At 45.3% G+C, this 27,565-nt stretch overlaps 1 protein-coding gene across 1 annotated transcript in view; it reads left to right on the top strand.

Moving 5' to 3' along the window:
* Window positions 1-7,364: 7,364 nt before the first annotated feature.
* LOC119402905 (uncharacterized) overlaps window positions 7,365-27,565 on the top strand; it is a 47,931-nt gene continuing 27,730 nt past the window's right edge. The window contains exons 1-3 of the mRNA XM_049418309.1: window positions 7,365-7,414; window positions 8,473-8,511; window positions 26,900-26,932. The gene's annotated coding sequence lies outside the window, so the exon portion shown is untranslated. The remainder of the gene's footprint in view (window positions 7,415-8,472; window positions 8,512-26,899; window positions 26,933-27,565) is intronic.

Genomic DNA, 27,565 nt, shown 5'->3' with positions numbered 1-27,565 from the left:
ACCTGCCTCGCAAAAGCCGGCCTACAGCTCAATACGAAAAAATGTAGCTTTGCCAGCAAGACATTTAAGGTTCTCGGCCACTTAGTCAGCAAAGAAGGCATTCGGCCGGACCCTGAGAAGCTTGCCGCCGTTCTCAACTTTCCCAGGCCACAGCGTCAAAAAGACCTACGCAGCTTTCTTGGGTTGGCTTCTTACTTCCGGCGCTTGATACGCGACTTCGCAGCACTTGCGTCTCCGCTCCATCAACTCCTCGCAAGTAACGCGCCCTTTGTTTGGTCCGAAGACTGCGGGAGTTCTTTTCTGGCGTTAAAGCAAGCCCTTACGTCCGATCCGGTACTGTGCCACTTCGACCCCGACGCACCCACCATCCTTCACACTGACGCTAGCAGTCATGGTTTAGGTGCCGTTCTCCTGCAGCGTGACAACATCTCGCGCGAACGCGTCGTTGCTTACGCTAGTCGTGCTCTCACCGTTGCAGAAAAAATCTACACCATCACTGAGCAGGAGTGTCTTGCTGTTGTTTGGGCAGTACAAAAATTTCGCCCATATCTCCACGGCCGCCACTTTACAGTCGTTACCGACCATAACGCACTGCGCTGGCTTTCGTCACTGAAAAACTTATCGGGTCGCCTTGGTCGCTGGGTGCTTCGCTTGCAGGAGTACGATTTCGATGTCACCTATAGGTCTGGAAAGAAGCACCAAGACGCCGATGCCTTATCACGCTGCCCTCTGCCCAGCGAAGAAAACCAACCATCATCGCTCCAAAACGACACCGCATTTCCAGTCGCAGCGCTAAGTTGGCTATCATCCGACACCCCATCCGTCCTCGTTTCGCACCAACGTGTGGACCCTTATTGCCGCACTATTGTTGAACGCATCAACGGCTCTTCTCCTCCTCCAAACGCCCGACTCCGTCGACAACTCAGACAATTCAAGCTTAACGGTGGTGCCTTATATCGCTATGTTTACCACCCCGATGGAAACAAATGGGTCCCAGTCGTACCACGTTCTCTCCAACGTGAGGTTCTGGAAGCATTTCACGATGATCCAACCGCCAGTCATCTAGGCTATCATAAAACTTACGACAAATTACGAAGTCGCTGCTCCTGGCCTGGCCTTTCTTCAGCCGTAGCCAATCATGTCGCCTCCCGTGTCCATTGCCAACGGCGAAAGCGACCAACGACTGCTCCTGCTGGCTTAATGCAACCACTTCCCTGTCCCGCCTTGCCTTTTGAAGTCGTCGGAATAGACTTGTACGGCCCTCTTCCTACAACATCGAATGGGAATCGTTGGATTGTCACGGCCGTTGACCATCTCACCCGCTACGCGGAAACAGCCTCTCTACAATCTGCGACTGCCACTGAAGTCGCCGATTTCTTTCTGCGCAACATCTTTTTACGCCATGGAGCCCCACGCGTTCTCCTCAGCGATCGCGGCAAAGTCTTTCTGTATTCTATTGTTGACCAAGTTTTGCGTGCCTCCAACACCATTCACAAGACAACGTCTAGTTACCATCCGCAGACAAACGGATTGACAGAACGCTTTCATCGGACCCTCTCGGACATGATCTCAATGTACATCCACCCCGACCACACGAACTGGGATGCAATCCTGCCCTTCGTGACATTCGCCTACAATACGGCGACGCAACGCACTACCGGCTTTTCTCCATTTTTCCTCGTCCATGGCCGCTCCCCGAGTTTCGCTCTGGACATCTCGTTCCTTTCGGCACCTGCACCCTCAACAGCTCCTTTCTCTGAACAATTTTTGTCTCGCCTCGCACACTGCCGTCACCTGGCCCGTGTTAACACAGGCCTTTCCCAGGAAACTCGAAAGGCTCGCTATGACTCGTCTCGGCGTGTTGTGACTTTTTCCCCTGGAGACGAAGTTCTTCTCTGGACTCCACTGCACGTTCCCGACTTATGCGACAAGTTCACCAGTCGTTTTATCGGACCGTACACGGTCGTCGAACAGACATCCCCTGTTAATTACCGCGTGTGCCCTCTTAGCACTCCATCTGATCACCGTTGCCGTGGGACGGAGATAGTGCATGTATCTCGTTTAAAGCCTTATACCCGACGCATTTCATAGTACTCTCAGGCGGCCAGGCGGCCGCTTCCATCGCGCGAGGGAATTAGTGTGAGCGCGAAAAGTGAATGACTCTTCCTCCTCTTTACGTATCATCATCACTTGTGCATCTTCGTCATCTGTATATATCATCATCAATGTGATTTCGGCTCGATCACGGCTGAATAAAGCGGTTCCTCATAATACTACTAATTATAATATTTAAGTCGAGAATATTTCCAGTAGAGTGCAAGTTGATTTGGTATGTCCTGGTTTTTGAACGCACTGAGCCTCAATGTTGTAAGTAGGTTGTGTGCATTTGAAGCAAAATTAGAAAGTTTGACAGACGTAGTAAACTAGGATCAGAAAGAGAGAGAGAGAGACAGTAGAAATATAGAAAATGTAGGTAGGTTAGCTAGGCTACGTGCAGTTTGTTACCCTACACAGGGGGAGGGGAATAAGGGTGCTAAAATAGAGACAGAGAGAAGGAAAGAAACATTTCACAACACACACACATAGTGCAGGGTTTCACAGGATCAGTTATGTATAGTTCGTTACAGCCTAAGAATAAATTAGGTTCCGGCCACGAGGCCGGACTGTGCTTCTTTTTTGATGCCTGCGCGCTGCAAAGGAACTAGTTTCCAAAGCACGGAAATAAATTTTCGCGTATGAGTAAGTGGTTTCACAGTAGAGCGTTACGGTTTAAATAAATACCAGAAAGTTAGACTCCACAACTTATAAGGGCGCGGTTTTTGGCGTCAGCATAACAATATGCATGTTGCTTAAAGCGCACCTCCCATGGATGGAATCTCGGAGTCTGCATGCAGATCTGAAAGGCTATGCTTTGGAGAAGTAGCTATTACGGCGTAGAAACATGGGATACCGCCTTTAATGTAATGCGTACAGTAAGCTAATCGTTTCTTTTTGCTTGTAGAAGTCGTAACAAAGACGTCGTTGAAGGTATTTGCAACTGCTTCTTCTTTAAGAAACTTTCGTCTCCAGTTTCCATCACTGTTTTCTCTGACCGTGGCAAGTGTGACGCAAAGTGATCTGTGGTGAATATACTGAATTTCTCTTTGCGAATTTCGATTGTCCTGTCGGGGTGGAAACCGGATCTGCGTCTCGAGCCGTCGTGCTTCTGATCGCGTTTGTGGCAAACGCCAAAGCGACGTTTAGCGGCCTTGTTACATCACCCGGGAAAACTAACAACGCCAATCTCCGAAAGTGGTATTGTCCTAAGCAAGTGTTTCAGTAGTTTGAGCAAGTGTGTGTTATCTTCCTACGTGTACAGCAGAGTTACCAGATGCTACCAACTAACAAGCGAATAGTCGTCACAAAAGAAGCCCAAGAAATGCGGCCCGGCTTTTGCGAAGAAGCCAAAAAGAAGCGGAAATTGGATGAATTTTGCAATTCTTGAAAATATCTTTAATTATAACATAAAAACGCTCACTTAAATACGAAGGCGATTTGAAAAATATCTTCTTAACTATTTTGTACAGCGAAAATATGCGGAATTAGGAACGAAAGCACATGTATTAAACATTCTCTCCAGGGTAGTCTCCGTTTGAATGCACGTTTGCCAGTGCACGAAACAAAGGGATACTGAAGAAAAATTGGACAAACTGACGAAAATATCCAAACTCTACTCGGAAGACGCGAATTTTCAGAAAACAGAGTTTATTTTGCGTATTTTTGTTCATTTGGCTGTATTTCTGGTGGAGTGTCAGCGCACGGCGACTGCACGCGAGCGCGAGCCGTGACGTCACATTCTTCGAGGCGCATGCAGCACGTGTCCTCCACTTCTGTGTCCCCATTCTTCAAAGGTATACTGCGCTAAAAGGAACAAGGACACAGAAAAGGGGGGACAACACATGCGCAGACTCACAACTGAAATTTTATTGAGTGAAGGGTGACATATATACACTGAAGATTAAAAAAAAAGGATGAGCTCATTCGGCAAAAACTGGTCACGTGAACGCGTCAATCATCATGTCAAAACCTAGAATCTAGATACTGCACTTCACAGTCAGCAAGCTGCACCGACGGATCGCTTACACACGCCCTTGTGTTATGTTGACGATTATCTGGTTTTTATTCATGATGCTCTGGGAGACCGTGTTGACGATGTTAAAAAGATTTTCATGGATTCGGGGATGGGCCTCAACTTCACTATAGAACTGCCCAGTGGGAATGAACTGCAGTTTCTAGATATCCGCTTGCTTTTTAAGGAGAACCATACATGCTGGCTTTTTCGACCCCGGTCATTAAAACTGCCCTTAAGTTTTTCTTCGGCACACTCAAAGACTGTAAAAAACGGAATCGTTCTGTCTAGCATTGGCTCTGCTCTTCGAAAGTCTTGTTGTCACGTGGTAAAAGACAGTGTAGAACACCAGGTTTCTAGATTGTCTACTGCTGGGTATCCGAACTATGTGATAACGGGGGCCTGTGAAAAAATAATCAGGAGGATTAAGAGTAGCGATACTGCCTCGGAGCGTGTTAACGACCGCGAGCGCAAAAGATATGCTGTGATACCTTACCAGCATAAAGTTTCACACAATCTCAAGAACGTTGCGGAACGTTATGGTGTACAAGTTGTGTTTTCCGCCCCCCAAAAAATGGCCCGTTTATGTGCGCGTGTAATGAGTAAAATTGACAAAACACCTAGCAATAGTCCATTTGTTTGTCACGTTGACCACAGGAATAAGTACGTTCCCTGTGCTTGTGGAGTAGTATATGAATTCCCTTTCACCTGTGGTCATGTCTATATCGGGCAAACGGGCCGGTGCATTAATATCCGGTTAAGAGAACATTCAAAGAATTATTCTTCTGATGTTTACTCCCACGTAGCTAAGCACTGCAGGGAATGTGAACAGGAGACGAAGAAGGCGTGCCACCCCCTTCTGGATAGGACCAAAGTCCTGTACCGTCACAAGGACCGCAATACACGGGAGCTCTACGAAGCTTATGCGTTTAGAAAAACAAGGGCGTGTGTAAGCGATCCGTCGGTGCAGCTTGCTGACTGTGAAGTGCAGTATCTAGATTCTAGGTTTTGACATGATGATTGACGCGTTCACGTGACCAGTTTTTGCCGAATGAGCTCATCCTTTTTTTTAATCTTCAGTGTATATATGTCACCCTTCACTCAATAAAATTTCAGTTGTGAGTCTGCGCATGTGTTGTCCCCCCTTTTCTGTGTCCTTGTTCCTTTTAGCGCAGTATACCTTTGAAGAATGAACATCAACCAACTAGCCCAACTTGCTGCTCTGTGTCCCCACCTCTCCTTTCATCCCACTCTCCGCAAAGCGCGGATGCTTTACCCCAGCAGGGAACACAGTGGGTGCTCTTCGTATAGTGATTCTTGGAACCGTAGTGGAAGCTGAGCGCGTTGAGAGACGCGGGCGATGGCTGGCATTGTTGGCATGCCCGTTTCAGGTGTATGTAACGTCACCAAACGTCACCTCCTCTAGTTATCGGCGCGGCCGCTAGAAGCGGCAGTTTGTGAAAAGGGCATTAAATTCATTACCTCCCTCTATTTTCTGCGTGAAATGAAGGTTGTTTCTATCGGTTGCAGCACGCAATCTTTGAATTTGGCTGAAAATCTAGGCGGAAAAAAAAATTTTGTACCGTATCCCCTTAAGGTTATTTGTTGATTCCTGTCATGTAATACCTGTAGTGGTGGGTGCTTCTCAACTTCACAAAAATTATGATTTTTGGTGCAGTGTGTGCCTTACTAGTGTAATTGTGTTAGTAGCCTCATGAGAGTTTATTGCGGGCTCTAGAAATGGCACTCTTCCAGCTTTCGCAGTGACTGTGCAGCGCGTTCTGCGCAGGCGTGGCGTTTTTTTTTTTTAATATAGAACTTGCATTTTCTGTGGGAGTACCGATGACCACAAAAGAATTCATTAATGCAGCCACTACATTGTGTCTCGTAACACAAATTCATCAAATTCGGTGCAACATAGGCCTTGTCAACGTGCGTCTCTGTTTTCATTTATTTAGATGAGAGTTTGGCCATCAAAACCACCTGTAGAACGCAATGAACCGGCATGGATAAGTCCCCTATTCTGATAAGATATCTCGTTTCCTGCCGACCAAACATATGGGCGCATTGACTCTCTTACCTGTATCTATTAAACGAAGTATGGAATTTTCATTTCAGCAATGCACCAGCGATAACATGTCGTAGAGTGCAGAGAATTGCAGCCGTGGAGTAAAAGTGGGCGGACGCTGTGACAGTGCAGTACTGAACGGAATGACAGCGGATGTTTCATAACAAGTGCCAACATAGGACTGCTTTTACATCGAGCATTTCATAGCTATAGGTAGGTTGCAATAGACTCGTGTCCAAGGCCGTAGAAGAACCTGAATAAGTACACCACTACGTACTTGATCGTTTGGCTCATGAAGTTACTAACCTTACGAAACATCATACCACTGCAATGCAAGTATCCCGGTTCGTGAGCATGCACTTGACGAAGCGTATAACTAATTTTTAAACGTCTGCATAAACTAAAAATTAAAACATGTCTTCTTTTGAAATGTACAACACGTGCGGCTTCATAGTTCGGCTCAGTGCTCTATTCCATACTTTTATTTTGAGCGCCGATTGCTAATATATTTCAGGCACTTGTTACATTTATAAGCGGTGCTCGTACGCGGCGGCAGTTTATTCAGTGAGCACAACTACACGAAGACGCATCCACGACGTACTCGCTTTGCACTTTGCTAAATTACACGTATAATATGTTTTCCCGAGTATTCTTTGTTTCATATGCTTTGTGTTCAAATATCGTGCATATAAACGCTGCTGACTCTACCAGTGAAGGTGAGGTATTGTTCAACTTTATTTATTCATAGCCAGTGAAGCCACCACATACAATGTGAAAATTGTCATGTAGCGATGCTTTTGTAATGGATGCATTTAGAAATTATTCTTAAGGAACTAAGCACTTTTGTACGCTCCACAAGCACACGTTAGCTGACTGGTTAAGAAACTTGCCGTAAAACTGTGCTCCTTATATGTTTGAAAGGAACGTTCCTCTATCGATGTTGTCGTTAGTACTGTTCCCGTAATTTACGACTTCCTTGACTAGAGTCTTTTAGCAAGTTACGGAAATACGGTACGCAAATACGGTAAGGCGGTACGGTAGCGTTCCTCCTTTCCCGCTGGTTGTGCTTTGGCCGCTCAACGACCGGGAAAGGAGGAGCGGTACCGTACTGCCTTACCGTATTTGCGTACCGTATTTCCGTAACTTGCTAAAAGACTCTACTGTCTGCTGACGATGCCGTTGTACTTTCAGAGTCTTGCAATGTTATTCAAATTCCTGGCGTCTACCTCCTCGACAAGGTAAGGTTTGCTACATTTGCACGAATATCTTGTTTCTCTCCTCATAGGTACAATTTGTAAGCAAATTTTCATGTCCGGAGCCATGCGACGCCAATACATTAGTCGGACCGCCTAAAAGCGATGCTTGCGCGTATTTGTACTTCCTCTAAGCTGGCACGCACTAAAATACGTAGTCTTCGTGAAATTGTTCTGGCTGTTCAGTTTGCGTGGCTTCCCTGTATACCGCGGTATATTAGCGTTTAATTGGTTTTCTCATATTGTGTTTTGTAAGTACGCTGCCTACGACTAAACAAATGTTCTTGTCGCGGAGTTTTGTACACAAGTTACCACGCTGCACCCTGGAGATGAGACTGTTCCGCTGATATGATGCGCAGATCACTGATTTGCCTGATCACTGGATTTCCAACACGTATCTGCGGTAGTGTTATTGCGAGGGCTCTATCATTCCAGCTTGCCAACCTGTCGGGTAGTTACGAAAATAGCACAGGCACACGTTTCTGTGTCCCCTTTATTTATGTGGGAAAAACGGCATGTGTATCACACCTCTTTTAAATGATAAACTCTCTCTACACAGTGTCGCTTTCAAAGGTAAATGGCGTTATAGAAGCTCGTTCATCTATTACCTACACATCTCATTCCTTCTAAACCTTCCTCTTCGCACCTCCTATATACCCTATAGTACCCAAGTTCACTGCAACAATTCCAACATAAAGCCGTATTCTAATGGCGACTAAAGTAGAACTAATTCTTATGCCTCGAGCAATAATAGCGCCGTTTGTATGCTAGCAATCGAAAAAGGCGAGTTTTTATTGCCGACATTAGGGTCTGTATTCTCTTCAATTGCTGAGGATTGAAGAGCCTGTGGCAAGTTTAAGATTAATAGCGAGTCGTAGCTGTGTAAAATTTTGAAGAATTTCTCTTTATATTTGCGCATTTCACTACTTACCCGAATCGTGAACTGTGTGGTATATCTTTTATTGTGATTTATAATTTCCTTCGTCACCAAATAACAGCAAATGGACCAATGCACGAAGTTTTATTTATTTTTTTTTTCGCAGTGCCTGAAAGAACTCGGTGCATCGTGCGATCCATCCGAGGCAAGTGCTTTTCTTCCTCCCAAAGCAGCGATAAGCTATCCTACGTCAACTTGTGTGTACCTTCACAGCTATGTGAAAATTTCATGTTTATAGCTGCCACGACCACAGCCGCAACGACTTGTATGGTAAGGTAGCTTTGAGTTGCAACAGGTGCAGAACACACAAGAAAAAGAACTAGCCAGGATGAAGGAGAATTCAATAAAGGCACACAATCACTGCCCGTTAGATGCTATATTCGCAGGATTTTTCGGAGCCTTAAAGTGCTGCAGGGAGACTGCCAAAAGTAAGCCAACATAGATAATAGAAATACTTATGTCAGCATAATTTCCTTTCCATTGCATTTCATAATTCCTTCTTTCTTGTGGCGGTCATCAGGCAGCGTTTCCACAAGACCAAGTGGTGAGACCGTGTCGTGTGTTGAACAGCGGTCATTCGGTGTCCCTAGGTTTCCATTCGGAGGGTATCTTTGTGTATCTGGCCTTCTTCCTGCAAATACGTGTTTGACGTATTCTGCAATTACGTACTCGCACCCATACTTCTAGCTCTCTATTCCAAGATTTAAAGGGACACTAAAGAGCAAAACGATTTCTCTCATATTAGTAAAGCACTCTTTCACAATCCCAAAAACACCACGCTTGCTGCGAGAAGACGCTTAGTAAGCGAGAAGACACGCAAAAACCAAATGTGGCTGGCAACGCCACCTTAAAGTTTCCGCATCACTTGCCGTGACGTCACATGTTTTGACGGCGCCTACTAGGTACTACGTAGTTCTTAACCGGTAAAGATGAAGTACATTGTCCTCTGAAGGGGCCATAGACATGACATACCAAGTTTGGGGTAATTTTGCTGAGCCAATGGCGCCGAAATACGACAAATATACTTTGAAATCCGTGACGTCACGCGGGGAGATTTCGGCGCGAAGTTTAAAAATGAAACTTTGAACTTGATATTCTCCTCTATTAATGAACATATGATGGCCAAATTAACGACATTAGAGTTCTCAGAGTATAATTTATCGATCTAAAGCGATTCATTGTTTCTCTTTAGTGTCCCTTTAAGGGTAGTCAGGGTAGAGGTCTGTATAAATATATAATTAAATATGGTTCTAAGTGTATGAATTTATAGTCAGACAGTCACGCTCAGTTCCCTATACAAAGATTTCATGCTGATGAGGGTAGATGTCTGAGTGAATATAAAACACACTATGATCACAGGCGTCCCAGGCGGTAGACGAGAGACCAACAGGGACACCGGCAATCAGAGGCACGTGTTTGAAATGACAGAAGCAAATCTGCTACATTGACATTTATTGATTCTTAGCAAACGTTTGCTATCCAAGCACTACAATATTGTCACGTGATAGTGACGGTGAAGAAGGCTGGATATATATTGGGAAATACGGAACTTTTTATTTGAGCGAACTTATACCCGAAGGTACAAGCAGTTCGCGCTGTGCACTCACAACGGCGAGAAAATTCGTCGGCCGTCGAGTATCTGACCAGCAGTAAAGCGCGTCGGCCTTTTATACCTGCGGCATCGAAGATTCCTGCGTTATCGTTGGTGGCCGGGGTAGTTCCATAATAAACCCCATCCTTCGCGTGCGGCACACATTCTTATCGGGATATTTAAAATAATCTGGAGGGTTCCCAGACACTCGGGCACGGTATTCGCAAGGTAGTGGGTATATACGTGTAACGGGCGGTTAAACAAAAATATAAAAAGAAGTGTACGTGACAATATGTCAACCTGAATACGTCAAAGCATGATGCGTTAACGAACCAATATCTCAGTCTTATCCTGAATGTTAAGAGCGAGCCAAAGTCATGAAAGTAAACCTTTATTTTGGTGAAGTTAGTGAGCGCTGCGGGGTAAATCGGGCATAAGTTAATGCGAGCAAATATAGACGGCAAATGTAAACGATGTCACCCGTGCATGAAATGTCAAGAGCGCCCATTTCTTTATACTATGTGGGGTCTCATGTGCCCAAACCACGATATGAATAAGGCACGCCGTAGGGGAGGTCTCGAGAAATTTGGACCATCTGGGCCCGAATTCACAAAGCTTTCTCTTGCCTACGCAATTTCTTAGCCAAGAATTCTCGTATCTCGAGGGATTACGATAGCAATGGTACGAATTTAACTTACCAGCCACTTTTGAGGGCAAGGAGGCAAGGCGAAAGCCGATCAAACGACAAGGAAAGAAAGAAGTGCGCGCAGGTGATAGCAAGGCTGCACGCGAAGCGTCTAGCATCGAGGGTATACGATGATAGCCAATGTATTTTCGCTGCATCTCAGCTTCCAGTTCCGGGCGTCTGCTACAGCTCTTATGCGTTGCCGCAGACGCCCTGGGGTCTTGCGCGAAGCCCAGTGCTCGTGTTTCATCGATGACCATAGCTAACAAAAATCTACTTGCTCGATGGCGTTAATAATCCGTGCGCTATCCCGTCAAGTGCAGTCGAACAACGCTCCAGACGCACTGCATCTTTAAACCGCGCGTAAATTGAAACATTGAAGGTTTGAAGATGTGACCGAAACGTCTCCCCCTGTTTACCACAACCAGTTTAGTTACATTTTCATGAAGCTGCGCTGCCACTAAACTAACTAGGCATGTTCGAGCACGGTATGGTGGTTGCCATTAGGGCGTTTTGTAGCTAGACGTAAAATTCTGCATTTCTTACGAAGATCTCAGTACAAGACATAGGAGCGGCTTTTGAGCCTACGGAGAACTGTACAGAAATACAAAGCAGCAGTAAGAAAGGTATCATAGCGTAATGCCGCAGGTCCGATTCACCGCAGCATTTTGACAGGGCTGGAATGAGAGAGCAATCGTATACGCTTAGATATGTGCACGCGTAAAACAAGGAAGATTCGTCGGGAGGTTTCTACGTGCTAATGCTTTTCAGAAAACACGGCGCAGTCGCTTCGTCCTTGCCGAGTTTGCGTGAGCAAACATTAAAGAAGCGGTGTTGTCTCGGCCTGAAGTGACATGACTACACATGCGCCTGGATTCACAGGGCGCGCGTGCTGCGCATTCGCACGATTAATAATAAGAAAAAAAAAGAGACGGCGTTCGCGTTACTTACTAACGTCTATGGGAGCGAAAGCCATACAAAAGCGAGCGAACGTGTGATTGTGCTTGTATATGAGAATCGAAGCAGATTAAGTGAGTAGCGATTTGTTTAGTGAAAGTTTATTTAAACGACAATAATCGAAACACATTGAATATTCAATTAGTGAAAGTGACATTAGTGACAGTCAATTAGCGATAGTTGATTAGAGATGTCGCACTCGATACAAAGTGCACGGTAATATAGCCCCATTTGATGGCTTTAACCTTCGAGTCACCTTAGGCGAATGCATTAGGATCCCGAGTTATTTCTTCTTTTTTTGATCGACTTTCACCGGACGTCTTGAAGTACGTGTCTTTCGAGGGAAAGATAATATATATACAATGAAGTAAGTGTTACAGTGGCCAGCTCTCTTCTGAAACACTGCAGCGGTAGTCGAGTCGTTACAGCGTCAGACTACAATGCGGGAGGTACTGGGTTCGATTCGCACTGTCGCCAAGCACCCACGTTTTTTTTTAATGAAAAAATCGATAGCACGGCCTGAGGTTATGTGTTGCGAGCACTCTTTTCTTGAGAAGGTGGCCTTTCCGCTCTCTTCTTTCACGCCCCTTTATACCCAAGTGCGCTTCGCCGTGCTCCCTCACGGATCATAGAAATAAGAGTATCTTTTTTTTGCTCTAACCACTACTATCGCAAGGGTGCCCAGTCCCGAAACCCAATTATCATACCTGGGCATTACTTTTCACGACTCCGGCTATTCGACCGCCGGTCAGACATCGCGGTGTTTTCAGTAACACCAGGAGACACGCGGCGGCCAAAATGCTTGCGGCCAAGATGACTGCCATTGTCGGGACACGTTTCCGTGCTAGTTGGGTGGGATTCACTACAAGCAGCTGCGCAAAACGACAGGGACAGAGAGAAAACACACAAACACAGTGATGTGTTTGTGTCTTCTCTCTCGGTCTCTGTCGTGTTGCGCAGCTCCGTGTAATGCCTCTGTCAATGGCTATAAAGGACTCCAGCAGGCTATCGAGTTCTGAGGAGAGGGCAAAACAGTACGCCTGGGAAAACATTACGGCAAATTCATTTGCGTCATAAAGGGCTACTCTTCCCTTGGCAAGTACATGAAAATTTTAAACGCGAGTTTATTCTTTATCAACAGCAGTTACAGTATAGATGACAGGTGAACAGACAAAAATCCGCATATTCAGCTTGACTAGTTTTGTGCCCTTAATAGTAATTGGCAACACGTATGACAATACGTAGAAATACCACGCACATATGTAAAAGTATGTACAGCCACGGGCGAAAGCTTGGTTCTGCTGGTTGAAGTCGCCTAGTCTGTTGTACATATTCGACAAACGCAATGTGTAGAAGCAATGTTACACAGAGGAGCTGTCCTATAAACTTATTTTTGCTGGTTGGTTGCATAGTTCCCAACTTCTTGCTGAGAACTCTACGTTAAGTGAAACATCTTGTTTGAATGCACATATTTTTGTAAGGTTACATTAATTTTTGCGCAGTAGAAAACATATTTGAGAAATGAAAATGAGATAGAAAAGGAACTAGAAATCAAATAGCAAAATTTTTATGAAAGTTACATTAAACAAAAAAAAACGTAAGTTTTTGTTTAAAAGATACATGCATGCATGCATACATACATACATACATACATACATACATACATACATACATACATTGAGTAGTAGTTAATAGGATGAACTGCTATAAAACAACAATGCTGATACACGCAGTCTTGAGCACATAAGGTTTCAAGGCAGTAACTTACGAGAGAAATCTCTCACCACTCTTATGTGCCAACTCGGCATTTCTCGAACCCTCTTGGAACAATTTCATGTATAGTTTCTGCTTCTGCCCACTCACAAGCAGTTTTTATACATTTTCGTGGGCGGCAGCCTACGACGATATATAAGAAAAGAGCCCCCGACAATGTGATGTCAAGGAAAAACGCAATGCATCACATTCTGGTACATGTCTGCAAGATGACACATAGTTTATTTACATAGTCCGGCATATTGACAACACTATAACAAGCCATGTAAGGTGATGTGGGCTGGAAGATTGGCACAGCTCGGACAAATTCTGGACAATACATAAATAAAACAATTCACTGTTACTAAGCTCCTCGGTACAAATAATGCTGTTGTTAACATGTAAATACCCTATTGCTTCTTCTGAAAACACTCCTCAAAAAGGTTTCAAAATGTGCACATGTGCCGACTTCCTTCAAATGAGAGACTGCTGTATATCAGTCTCTCATTTCGCTTGAAAAAAATTTCAGTGCACTGCTGGGCAAGGAATGTGACGCAAAGATTCAGTAGCTTGCATGTATATCTTGCTGCTGGCCTCAGCTGCAATGTTGATCAGCACAAATGGGCAGAATAACATTTTATAATGTGCCACGACAAAGTAATTATGTTTCAGGTGCATGAAACATGGACAACAATAAAGGAATTTAAGAACATTTACCTGGCACAGTTTACAGAATCTTAAATATATTTTCATGGAGCTATCACAGCTTGTCTGAATGTAGTAGTAATGGTTATCAGCCTTCATATTTGTTCGAAGTCGCCAGTTTCAAGTTTAGAGCACACCAGCAGCCCTCTTCAGGCTAAACCATTTCACAGGCGCATCAAAAGGCATAAATAAATGCATGCATAGTCACCATACAAAAAGCAATAAATACTTTCAGCAGTAATATGAGCAAAGCTGCATAGATGATAAACTATTTGCAGAGTATACAAGTACATTATAGAGAAACATATGGCAGCAAACACTATATGAAAAAAAAATTAAAACTTACACAGTATACATGCAGAAAGGTTGACCGTTGAAGAGGACAAGCATGCGATATGATAACATTACACAGGTGCTAAAGCCTGTTGGACATACTAGGAATAGTGACGCTCCTTTTGCATCTAAATATTCCGCGGAAAATGATATTCCAGAGCCTATATATACATCAAATCATTTGTGCTATAATAATGCATGTATCCTGAACGCCTATATAGACCAAAAGCAAAACTACGCGCTTCAATGGTTTCATTCGTGCACTACCAAACATGAAAACACGGTTTTGGTTGCCGACCATGGCTGCTGTTTCTAATGGCAGTGAAATGCAGAGACACACATGCACTTTGAGTTACGTGCATGTTAATAATTCAAGGTAGCCGAAATTAATTTGCACATTACCACTACAGTGTGATTTACATCAACGTCAAGGTTTGGTATATTAAATGCAGAATTTAATTAATTTTGAATCCTCAGGTGCAAGGAATTGCTGAATGATGCACTGCTAAACGATTAAACTGCAGCTGTGCAGATTCTCACCATACAATTCAAGCTGTTCCAACTATCACAATGCATTCTTTCTGTTGACGTGCACTTTGAACAGAAGGACACAGTCACTGGTAGTCGCTCTCTACTTGTTGGCCTTGTGTGTTTTGTCCGAGATACACTGTACAACAGGCACGTAGCCAGAATTTTTTTTCGGGGGGGGGGCCAAGGCCTAAATATTCGAAAGAAAGTCTTTTCATAGTAAAAAGAAAAGTTACATGACAGTGGGGCACCTGATCCCATGGCACTGCTGGAACATAGAAAAATACAGATGATTGTTACAACCATGCTATGTGTAAAAATCGACAGCTGATATGTGCGAAAAAGTCTAGCTGTCGTATTTTCAGAATCCAATGACAAGTATGAAATATAATAAAAAAAACAAGGAAAAAAGGTCTGAACATAGAGCTACCAACAATGAAGACCTTGAAAAATTATTTTATGATATAAATGTATACCTACGATGTTCATTTTGAAGGCAACAAACTTCTGCCTAATAGTGAGACATCAGCCAATAAAGTATCTTCTATTTCGACTTTACACTAGGTGCAAGAAGCCGACCAAAAATGAGTTTACTATGCTACACTCTAAGAAAAAATCAAGTATTTGTGGAGTATTGCTACCCCACAACTATAACGTCATCCACCTCACGTACTTTCCACGCGTTATCACCATGGTCCCAGGACTTCCGGGTCACGAATGCCGCGCGTGTTATCAAAGTGACATAGCATTCTTGACAGAAAAGTGCCAAGAGCGGGGTTTTGATAAAAGGAAATGCGAGCAAGCAAGATTTTGATTATTGCTGTGTAGCAGAAATACTCCCAAATAGACGATTTGTTCCTAGAGTGTACTCATGTATTTCTATGTTACAAGACAACAGTTATTGTTCATCACTTTAAAGTTATCTAACATAGCCACCTCATCATACAGTGTGAAGGAGCAATTTTGAAGACTTGAAAACACAAAGCATTATTGGATTATGTGTGTTTTTGTTGCTCGAAACGGTTTTTCCAAACAAAATTACACTTTGCAAAAAAATGTACTTGATTAGGAGAAATGATTGCGAGCAACAAACACACTCATAATCCATAAATGCATGTTAATGGGCTCTTATGGCTTCCACAAACACTCACCATCATTATTATTGATGTCACTGCCATGCCGGACGGATACGCTGTGTCCTGCTCAGAACACCAAAGGTGCACTGTATGACCGGTCTTGCATGGGTGGGGGCTGCACTGCACTGCTGCTCAGCTGGGCCAGCCAGGAACAGGAGGGTGAGCACCCATGGCTCTCAGGCATAGCGAGAGTCACCTTCAGAGATCAACAAGCGTGTACTCAGGACACATACGATTTGTAGAAATAACCATGCCACTATGCAATTGTGCTGAGAACATGTACGGCGGAAATACAACGTGCCACAACATGGAAAAAAGATAAGCTACGGCAGGTAAAATGCGCATTTACTGCTCCTGTGTGGCCTGAGGCTTGAACTAGAGTTCTTTCGCCCTGCATGTTGCGAACAGCCAGGCGATTTTCTCCCGCTTGCTATTTCCATGCAGAGCACTTGATACACTGTGTGAGTGACAAGCACAAGAGCTCAATAAGCAATAAAAGTACTTGTGCTATTTCAAAAGCACAACTTTCCAGTCTCACATCTATGGAGTAAAATTCATAAGCTGCAGACTTTCCACTTTCGACATTGTCAATTCTATTATAATTTGCTTCTCTTTACGCGTCCAATTAGCATCGCTGTGTGAAAATAATACAAGCATCCACTGTTAGTAACAATGTTTTGGTTGTGAAGGTGTGTACATTAACCGGTGTTTACTGTGGTTAAACACCTAAAATACCTAAAAAAACTAACCTAGCAACCAGCCATTATGCAGTTTTCTACCCTTGAAGCTCCCAGGCAGAGCACAGTCCATCCAGATGAGGCTGCCATGCGTGCTTCCAGGCCCCTTTGAGGTCGGCTGGATGATGACACCCCCACCGTTGCAAAAGACTTGTAGATTTAGGGAGCACAAGTCCTTCCTATTTCTGTACAGGTGCTCCAAGTCATAAGGTGGCTTGATTTGCCAGTGCTTGCAATCGATGTATCCCACGACCTTACGAAAATCTGCAATCTGTGAAGAGGCCAAAAAGGATATATTAAAAAAAACCATCATTGAAAGCGCTCTTAATACATATTTGGCAGAAACACAAAAATTATCGCTTAGTCATAGCTATCAAATATGCTTTATTCAATTTGAAACAAACTGAAGCCCCATGTAAGCTTTACATACTGTAATGTATATGTCCTGGTAAAGCATAGTGCTGCCACAGCGGTAATCTTCTATACAAGTAATTTTGCAATATAAAGGGAATTCCTGAAAAAGTGCTAAATGGCTCCCTGGAAGATAAATTCGCATCAAATATTTTTCTCTCAACTGTCAAGCGTGGTAAACAGACAGGCTCCTCTTAATAATCAGATAAAAGCCTGCTTAAGCAATATATGTATATTGGCCATATATATACATATATTGCAATATATGTATATTGGCCATATATACGTATATACAAAGCGGTAGTAGTACTTTTCGTACTGGAACTTAACATGGGGTGACAGTACATCTGCTGGGATGAAAAACTTACAAACGTACGTTATAGCACTACACGAATAGCAACGAAATTAGTTGCGCAAGTTCAACTCACCGATGGCACAACGATATTAGCAGCCGTCAGCGTCATCGGGAATGGAATGTGCTTGCAGCCACAGGCAAAAGACGTCCGTGGACTGGAAGCTGCCGTTGACGTAGAAATGCAACGCTAGCAAGACGTGTACGTCCACTGGTGAAGCGTGAGAAATCGCCGTGGGCCGCTGTAGTCAAGGCTCCAGTGCCGTGCAAAACGACACGACAGATGGGCTCGAAAACCTATAGTTAGCAGGTGCTGGTCTACGACTTCATCCAAGGCAAAGCACCAGTGAGAATTGTGTTCTGTCCGGAGCGAAGCGTGACGTCCACGTGCTTTCGCTGCCAGGTACAAGTCCAAGTTTTCACCGGAGAACAGTCAAGACATACTGCCAAAGCAGCCACATTTACAGCACAATGTCTCGGCGAGCGACCTCGGTTCGACACGTTATGACGTTCGAATTACGGTTATCACAAAAAGGAGAAGCAACGAGTTAAAAAAGAAAGCGCCAAGCCCAGCGCCAAATCCTTAAAGCCCTCAAAAAGCACCATCGCAACTTCGTAGGACGAAACACGGTTATCAACGCTTTAATCTTCTGTCACACGGGCACAGCCTCTTCACAAGTCTTGGAAACGTCAACACAGCACCACTGTTCACAACGCACATCGTTTCACTCCCGAACACTGCATTTGCCTGGACTGCTCACAAGAAAATAGAAGCGCACGGGCTAACCACTGGCGAAGCAAGAACCAAATACAGAGCGTAGTTTATGCGTTACCGTACGGAATCACGGAAGCACGGAATCACTCAAGTAACGTGCCAAAATGCTGTCAATTCGAAATGCCGCACTGCACCTTAATGAGAAACAGGAACGCGAAGCAAACGAACTGTTACCGACACTCAAACACGCACTGCAGGCTCCTCCAGTGCCAGTTACCGTCGGTACACAGGCGCCGATCCCCGCTTCATAAACACTCCGTGGCACAGGCTTCGCTACGCTTCACGGCACACCAAGAGACACTGCCGTCGGTCTTCACACTGCTTGCGCGCACCGGAAAAGCAGCGGTATTCACAGCACATCCAGTCGAACGCTGAAGGAACTCATGCGTTTGCGAAAATCGGCGCCGACACCTACAGTTTACGGCGCCATGTTGTTCTTACAAACTGCGCAGCAGGGGGTAGGCGCTAAGACAACTTAGAAAAAGCTCTTTCGCGTTGATCGCGAGAAGATAAAAAGTTCTCTTATGTGCGAGGGGGAAGATATGACGAACACGACAGGAGCGCGCGATGAAAGAAGTGTTTTGTCAACGTCATAAGATGGGCTGTTGTAGAGAGTACTGCTTCCCAACCAATCACGAGTTGCACCTCTCGCCCAAGCCGTCGTCTGCTATCGTTTGTCGTCTGCTACGATAGTAGCCTCCTGCGGGGGTTTCGCCTTATCTACGCGATGATTTCTAGGTCAAGCTGACGCTTATGAGCACAAAATACATTTATGAGTGGGTGAAGCCACCTTCAATTGATATTCTCACGCCATGTTAAATGGCAGTTAGTAATCAAAGGGACGTGAATCCGGCAAAGGCTTGTTTATACTCGAGAATCGTGAGCATTCGCACATATTTTTGATGTCGTTTCAAATTACTGGATCCATTTACTTCTGACTGCTCGCCGTATAAACGCGTTCCGTTTCGGTTTCCGAACAGTGAAGATCGAAAAGCTTGATTTGTTTGAGATTTCATGCATAATCTCGCACATCTATAATATGCTGCGATTTGCAATGTAACCGCCCGCTCTGGATTGACCCAAAGCGCGTAGCGACAGCTGCGTGTCAGCGATCGTGCCTATTGGGCAGTTAAAGCCTATCCAACTAGACAAGTTGTGGAATCACATAATAGGCTTTAATAACGGCTAATTGAAATGCTCCGCTCAATTTTATTTCCAATAGCGTGCAGCTGATGTGCTCCTCTGAACCTCTTTGGTGGTGGTTTCGACCAATGCTGCGTACATCATGATAAGTTGGACGTCTCATTGGAGGAAGTCGGACGCAACACAACAACATAACAAAAAAATGTTGACCAAATACCGCGCCGCTTTGGACTTCATCGACCATTCATGTAGACCTTTGGTTTTAATCCAACCACAAGTCTTTGCATGCATAATGTTTCGCCATTGACACCCAATAGGCTTCTTTAATTACTGCGACTCCCAGTTTATTGGACGACTACGAGTGCCAATACAGTCCATAGCGTACAAGCGAAATAACACACGAAACTCAAAGCGCCGAAATAAATAAAACGTACCAGCAATCATCAAGAAGCCTTAAATGGCCGTGAATTAGCTCAAAATTAGCCACGGCACCCAGATACCCGCCGCAGTTGCATGTTCTAAACAGCCATATTGTTCGTAAGAGTGGTCCGGACCACTCTTGGGATTTTCTCGTAGCCACGCTGTTTCCGCGCAATTTTTTTGCTTCGTGAATCCACTTACGAGCCTTTTTCAGTGACGTCACCAAATATAGCAACTGCATCACCATCGCTGACATGTTCCTGGACAGTCACAGCGCGCTTTACCGCAGCGGCCGATGTGATAACGATGGCCTCTTACGACGTTTTTTTCGCTTCGTGAATCGACTTACGCGACAAAATTTCTCTTGCGCGACAATTTGCTCGTAAGTGAGTTTTGTGAATTCGGCCCCACGTGCACTGACATCGCACACTACAGGAGCGAAGGCACTGCCAGCTCCACCGTACCTTACGATGATGCATCAAACTATAAAATAAACACAGGCGTACTCATATATTTATCGCCATCTGGAGTCGCGGTTCACGGCAACGAGACTGCAGCTGTATCGCAATACGGGTTCGCTTTTCATGTGGCTGATGCACAAGCAGGGCCTGATGAGTAAGCCGCCTAGGTGCCGCAGTACGGAGCCGATCAGAAGCATAAGCCATAAAGGGTAATTTGACTTTGCCACAATACTCGCTCGGGAGCGGTGTGTGTGTGTGGATTGTTGAATGGTCCCCTAGCAGGGACGCAACTTTAGCAGCACTCACTGTCTTCATCATTACAGCTTCATGAGACTCGAAGGAGGCAAGGGGCACCTTTAGTTTTAGAGAATTTATGGGCTATATTAGGAATAATTCATACACTTTTCCCGAAGAATTATGTTCAATTTGTGGCATGGGCTCACGACTTTTTTTTTTCCTGCGTGTGTAGGTGGCGGTGCTGGTGTTTATCACGACGTCGCGTTAAGTTTGCACTAGCATGAAAACTTTTGAAGTTATTAACTTTGCGTCATATCAAGTTCCCGTATCTTAATATTCGAGAAAAAACTCTGCCTTGCCTCTGGAAATTGTGATGTGGTGGAATCATAATACCGTTACTCGCCATGAATACTCCTCAGAATCGACGCACACCTCCCTTCGGCGAGATAATTCCCGCAAATATTAGAATACGCGTCCAAAACACGCACATTTTGTGGTTCGTTGTTCGTAAAAATGATAGAGGATTTTAACAGCTCCAAGACCATATTGTTGATATAACCGATAATCAACTTTGTTTTTCCCTTCCATATGATAACGTCAGCACCAATAACGCTGCCATGAAAGGAATTATCCTTCCGAAGTGACTCCACCGTTTCGAATTAATGTTTGTGGCAATATTTGCTTATTCTCTTTAATACCGCATAATTTACGTGTTGTTGCTCTGTTTGGACAACAAAATGTATCTTAGAGAAAAGCACTTTGCTGTTTGCGTTATGTTGTGAACCATGCGCCTCCTCCCCTACGCACTGTCTTGTGGCAATGTTGGTGATCAATAAATAAATAAATAAATAAATAAATAAATAAATAAATAAATAAATAAATAAATAAGCCCTAACAACTTTTTTTCAATCACTTTGAGCCTTAGGTCTATAGCTACAGCACATTGTGGCGAATTGAACCACGAAGTGGCCCCGTAGTATAAGAGCACACGGCTTGGTGCTCACGCCCGCTGAGGTTCGTTCGATCGCCTCTTAAGATGCTACTCGCTGGGATATCCGCCGTTGCGACGCAGAAAGCAACCCGGAGAGCCGGAATGCGAGAATGACCAACGAAAAATTCGTGAACATGGGGTGTTCCTGGAGACAGCGTTTCGACGAGCAGATTTGTCTTCAAGGCTGCAACTACTTTACTTGCAGCATTCGAGAAGCCAAGTCCGCGTGTCCGAACATTGTCTCCATCGACACCGCGTGTTGACGAATTTTAGATCTCTTCAAGCTTCCATCTTCCCCTGAATGTCTGCGTTTTTGTAGGATACCAACAAGCACGTTCTCAGTCTTGACGCCGTACTTGGTAAACTGTAGATATGAAGCCGGAACTGGCTGTGGGAAATCAGTTATGTAAGTTTATTGAGGTCATTACGGGCCGTGACCGTATAATTGAGACGTTCGAGGACATGTACTAATACTGAAATTTAATAGCCCCCCTTCCTTACAAAAAGAAAGATAAAAAAAAACAGAAGTGAATACTTTTCGAACAAACTTGTTTGAAATCACCGCGTGCGGGAGTGTACGCTTACGACAACGTGAACATTAGAGCAACGCGGAGTCGCGTGGTACCTTAATCATGCATAGAAAATACGATCTTTGAGATTTTAAACAGGAACTTAAAAACACCACAAAATTCAGCGAGCTCGATGCCGGAGGCAACAAAGCCTCACCCTCAAAACAACCAACGGTTCCACACACGCGTGTAAACGTCGTGACCATCCTGGGCGTTTCATTTTAGGGGCGAAGCTCCTAGGGGCGGCACCCGTTCGTCCCTCGTAGTACTGCGTAACCAGTCGTAACGCTAGTACCAGATCTTGACCTCCAAGGTGGTGCCGGTGGGAGATTTTTCCTGTGCGTTGTTGAACAATAAAAAATTCGCAGCGTGCGCGTTAACTAAAAGCCGAATTCTTCTGTCTCTCATTCCCCATTAGCAGCCATTGGCATGTTCCAGTAGGAAACGTTAGTAGAAGTAGATGTGTAAGTGTTAGCTAAAAGCCGACTTCTTCTGTCTCTCATTCCCATTAGCAGCCATTGTTTACCTCCAAGGTAGTGCCTGGTGAGATTTCTCCTGTGCGTGAATAAACAATAAAAATTTTGTTCAAAACGCCGTTTATTGATGAAATAAACCAACGAAAGACGCCAGATGTTTTGTAAAAGCAAAACGAAAGAACGCCAGATGTTTCTAAAGCAAAACGAAAAGACGCCAGCTGCTTAACGAAAGACGCCAGATGTTTTCTAAAGCAATGGTTTTCTAAACAATGAAAATTCACAGCGTACATGTAAAATTAAAGTGAGCTGCAAGTCGTCATAACTCATCGAACCTTTAGTATAAACGCGCCCGATCTCACGTCGGTGATGATGTACTAGGCAGAATTCACGGAAGATTCACGGTTTACCGATGAACCTCCACAGCTTCGCCCACTCATCATCATTCCACGGTGCGGCCTGCTGCGTGGCGCCGAAACAGCGTCCGGGGCCTAGTTCTCCTTGCGCCCGCGCTGGCGCCACCACACTGGTACAGCTGTTCACGGAGAAGTGCTTCGACAGCCGCGTTTGTACGCCCGACACGGCCCGACACTTACTGCAATCAGGCCGTAGATAACGCGTTTTATAGCTTCACATTACACGTTGAATATTGAAGTCGTTATTAGAACTGCCGATTACCCCACATATGTGAACAGTTTTCCCTAGGAGTACCAGTGTTTTGTAGAGTGGGCCTCAGTACTCTCCACGAATGCTGCCCTTTTGACTCACCTGAAATGAAGAGTGTCAGTCAATCACTGATCCGGTTGTGCCGGCCAAACAAATGCCGGTTGTGGTCCAAAGCAAGAGTTAGAGCCAAGAGGTGACAACACAAACAAAATATATTCTCAGTTAGGGCAGTACAAGCATCACGCAAACATCCACACTGGGCAGGTATCAATTACAACTCACAACATCACTCAGATGGTGTTTAAAACAACGGGAACAAACTTACCGTGCTACAAATGCACTCTCATCCATTAGAAGCTATCCAAGAACACTTAAAGGCCTTGAATATTCACCAAACGTATGCAGCCCACAATTCTTCGAACGTTTCTGGAATATTTCTCTTCCAGGAAACACTCAAACGAACTCCAGCTCTGGTCACCGTCGTTCGGCGACATTCTTCTAAACAGTGCTCCCATGGTGTCATCACTAGATCATCCAAGATCGACTGGTGGTGGTGGTAGTGGCTTGAAGAGGAAAAGGCGCCTAATTTCTACAGCCCGGTCGGGAGCACGGCACAGCGCCTACACGACTCACACGAACAACATAACTTCTTCGCCGACTTCACCATTCGCAATGCCCACGAACTATAGGTGGCGCGCCGTGCTTTTCAAGATGGCGCCAGGAGGAGGGTCAACCCGTTTGTTAGCATAGGAACAGATAGTACGTGCGGACGTACGGCCCGTGTCACTTTCACCGGATGAAGACATGAGCTGTGCTGAATTGAATATGAGACTAAACTACTTTCCCAAACCATGGAAAGTGCTAAGTACTCGCCACCTAATTATTTGCTGTGGCGTGAAAGGTTATATTTCAGCTCCGTTACCGTGCATAACGATGCTTTGGGAAATCCTGTGCGTGCTACATAAAACAGCATGAACTAAAATTGACGTATGAGCAGAACGTCACTCCGAGGTAGTACGTACCGAGCCATCGTTTATAGATACGTTGTACCGAGCCTGCCTTACGAATATGCCGCAGTAGTAGGCCGCCAGCGAGAAGCACCATCCCTGCTGCACGGGACCGCACGTTTAACGTGGTGATGGTTTGCAAACATAATACGCCGTCGTCATTACTTGTGCAGTCGAGAACGCGGAGTTACGTCTTCAACGGAACACAAGCATTAAACTTCCCATTCAGCAGCGCTTGTGTCACAGCCATGCTGAGACTCTAGCCGTGTGCAATTCACTTCACTCGCATGTTGCAGGCTCGATCAGCACGATCGAAACACGAATATCGAAAAGAATGCACACGTATCCTTTTCGCAACGTCGAAGAAGTTAGCCGATAGGCGTGGATTGTGGCTGTGACTGCACGTTCCAACGCTCTAACCATTTCGCTTCTCTGGTCGAGCTCGAGCGTGTTGGCGGCATGCGGCGCTCCATAATATCCACAATAATTGATACATGCAATGCACAAGAGGAACTATGCTTTTATTTTGATCTCGCTCAAAGATATTATACATTAAATACAATCAAGGTGACTTACGAGCGTGAAAGAACATTAACGCACGAGGGGACGTGAAGTGCAACTCGCTCCTCGTGAGTTAGCAGCTGATCGTTCACCGTCGCTGTCACTCTCGGTGCCTTCACAGTCTTCTACGTCCAGTGAGAAATCCTCGTAGTAAAGATGGTTTCTTTCAACATCACTGCTGAAAGCAATCTGAAGAATTTCCTCCGCTGAACAACTTCGACCACTCCGCGTCACCACGTTTACAATTACAGAGACGTCTGGGCGCGGAGAACATTTCGCTCTCAGATCGGTCAACGAGCAAATCGCGTGCAGTGTGCTGCCACCTATGAACAAACGTACAAAAACAAGCGGCGCAGCGCTGGCGATGAAACCAACACACCGGCGAACGACGGCGTGGAAAGCGTTCGCTCCACGAAAGGCGTGGAGCAGACGCGTCCTCGAATGATTGAAACGTCGCTCGCACGATTAGTAACAGCGCTTTGCTGACAAAGGATGGAGGCATATTTTAATGTATCGACAACTTGCGATCGCTCAGTTTTACAAGACCACATCGCGAGCCGGCGCGACCTCCCGCGTACGGTGTTAAGGGATTCATGCACTACAAGAAACACTGACCAATGCTATATACAAGTAAAACAGGGTGAGTTTCAACTGAATATGTCAGACGATAACATTTAACTAACCTACGTGGCTACAGAAAGCCTCGCGAAGCTGGTGGTATGCGTACGCTGTGGGCTAGCATTGAAAGCGCGAGTCGCCACGTATTTTCACGAAAACTTCGCGCCTCTCAAGAACGAATCAGATTTCTCGTGTCATGGAGGGCCCGGTTTGTTCACTGATGCAGGGAACATGCCAAGTCGTAGTGTTCCTTCCTTGCCAACGCGTTAACACTCAGGTTAGCACAGCCGAACAAGGGAGAGACTGCGTAGAGCTGCCATCTTGTCGTCTACTAACCCTCCTCGAGAGGACGCTTCTGAATTCCGCTTGGCGGCGCGACAGTCTATGGGCATTGCGAATACCGCCCTACCCTCCGTCGTCTCTCGTTTGGATCCTTCCCGATTTCGTGAACATGTTCGGCTCGTAGTACGTAGCGCAGCGACAGCTAGGGGAAAGGGATTCGTCTCGCCGGTTCGTCTTCGGAATCGGTCGGTTCCACTTTGATTTCTTGAATTCTCCCGATCTGCGCGGGTGTTAGGCTGTCGCAACCGCGACGGCGACTTCGGTGGAGAGGGTAGGGGTTCGCCCTGGGCGCCTTTTGATGCTCGTCTTTTTTTTTTCGTTGCGCGCACCCGTTGGGGGTAACAGCAGTAACAGTCGGCGCAGTGGCTTGATGTTGTCGTCAGTATGCGGCGGCGCGCTCCTGTTTTAGCGCTCGTTTGTGAGAGAAATGAGTGCTCTGTTACGAATATTACGCTTCCCGACAGTGTAGATCGCATAGGAATACGTGGTACTTCACAGTGGCGTCTTTTCACACGCTCGAGTTGCACACCGGCACGCAACAGCTTCGCGTCATCACACCGCTAGAAAAAACCGTCTGCCACACACGCGCGCACCAAAAAACCGTACTCAGGCGCAGGAAACATGAGGCAAGCTGCTCACACGCGCGGTTACACACAAGAAGGACACGAGAAAGCACACGAAAATGCACATGGACACGCACAAATCCTGAGGCGACCACATACTAACAGGAACCGACGTCTGCCTTGAGGACCGTGCTTGTGGCGCCCTCACACAAAACAGCTGCCGCTCAGCCGACCCGCGTTCGCCCATTGACGGCGACGCGACGCAGCAGGCCGCACCTTGTTTTTTTATGTAGCGGCCGTGATCATTCACTCCGTGGATATGCTGTGATTTTTTTTTATGTAGCGGCCGTGGTATGGAACTCTATCATGTGCCTTTTATCAGCCGACAGATTATCTCGTTTACGAAACATTATAGCGCCCTTACACTTGTATCAAAATACCATAGAAGCAAAATATATACATGCTTATCCCAGTTACTGTACCAAAATGAAACAAGTGCCTTCTTGTGCTTACTCTGCAGGACCTAATTGATGCTGTTACTCCACTGGTAAAAGTAAGTCTTCTTTTCGGGCAACTCCTTAATATAATCGCGCTCTTCAATTTAAGGCTCCATGAGAACTATATACCACTGATTAACTTGAATAGACACGCCCATCTTAACTGTAAGCACACGGCATAAGCATTAGAGGAACTGCGACCGCGTTGTATCATAGACAAACGCACAAGAATATATATACTGTGGTTTCCCAAACCACGTGTAAGGGCTCCGGAGCACACAGGCATAAGGCATTTAGAGGAACGAGTTTTAGTATAGCGGAAAGAGCGCAAGGATTTAGCGGCGTTAGCTGGCTCCTTGCGCATGAGCAAACGTAAACGTAGCCCGAATACGAACGCTATTTCTGGAATATATTAGCTAACGACAAAATCCCGTACTGCATGGCGGTGCTGTTGAAAAGCCGTCCAGAAATCTTTGTAGCCGTCGTCCTAATAATAATAATATCGTGTTTGATTGTGGTAATTTAACGTCCCGATAAAAACGTTTTTGAGATACAAAGTGGATTTGCGCTGCGATATTTGTTTGATTATGTTTTCTGTAGCAGCGCAGAGAGACGCTGACGCCTCTTTCCGTACGGCACAAGTCAAGCAGATACATGAGGGCTCCGGAGATTTCGATGCGTCCCCTTAA

The sequence above is a fragment of the Rhipicephalus sanguineus genome, chromosome 8 (assembly GCF_013339695.2).
Source record: "Rhipicephalus sanguineus isolate Rsan-2018 chromosome 8, BIME_Rsan_1.4, whole genome shotgun sequence".
NCBI classification, from domain to species: Eukaryota; Metazoa; Arthropoda; class Arachnida; order Ixodida; family Ixodidae; genus Rhipicephalus; species Rhipicephalus sanguineus.
This window is presented reverse-complemented; position numbering and strand designations above follow the sequence as displayed.